The following is an 857-nucleotide window of genomic DNA, read 5'->3' on the forward strand; positions in this document are numbered from 1 at the left end:
TTTGTCATGCATTTAGGCATCTTAGTTTCCAAATCAAGATCATGCTTTTGCTTTCTCTCTTTGTATTGCTTATGTTTTGCTTTCATTAATATCAAGTTTATGTCTTTCGTTTTTTTTCCTTTACTTAGTTAACTTTTATCTTATTTATATTCTTATGTTATTTAATCATTTTTCTTTCTTTCATTATATTTAGTTAAGTTTATTATGTCAACGTGAAAATATTACACTAATGGCGTAAAAATAAGTATAGTGTAAATTCAACATGAACCTTTGTCATAACCCAATTGTGGCCCTTTGGCTTTTAATTTAATTTTTACAGGGTTTAAAATGAAAAATTAAAAAATCAGAGATTTATTTCAAAAGAAAAAACCTTAAGAGGAGGTCATCACCAGAAACCTTAAAAGAGAGAAACATAAAAAAAAGGGGGTGGCGAACCCTATACTAGCTGCCGCCCCCCTCAATCCTTTTTCTTTCCAGTCTCCCTCGACTTTGCCTTCAACAGCCACATGCTTAGGCAAGTTTCCTTCTTTTCTTGCTAAAATAATTAACTGGTCTGTGTTTGCTAGGGGTATGCTTTGAAAAAGAGGGCAGAGAAAAGGAGGACTAGAGGGACACCAAGAGAAAAACAGAGGAAGAGAAAATAGCATCAGCAGGCCGACTCTCCACTGTCATTATCATCTTCAATTGCAGCACCAGGTAAGTTACTATTTTTATTTTTGTGTTTTAATTACATGCTTCCTGTAGCAGACGTGCGTGAGCAGTTCATGCACGCCTGTTGGTAAAAATAAAAAATAAAAAAATAAAAAAATATGTATGCATTAATAAAAATAATATAAATTTATTGGTTTATTCACTGA

The sequence above is a fragment of the Populus euphratica genome, unplaced genomic scaffold (assembly GCF_000495115.2).
Source record: "Populus euphratica unplaced genomic scaffold, PopEup_1.0 scaffold116.1, whole genome shotgun sequence".
Classification (NCBI taxonomy): domain Eukaryota; kingdom Viridiplantae; phylum Streptophyta; class Magnoliopsida; order Malpighiales; family Salicaceae; genus Populus; species Populus euphratica.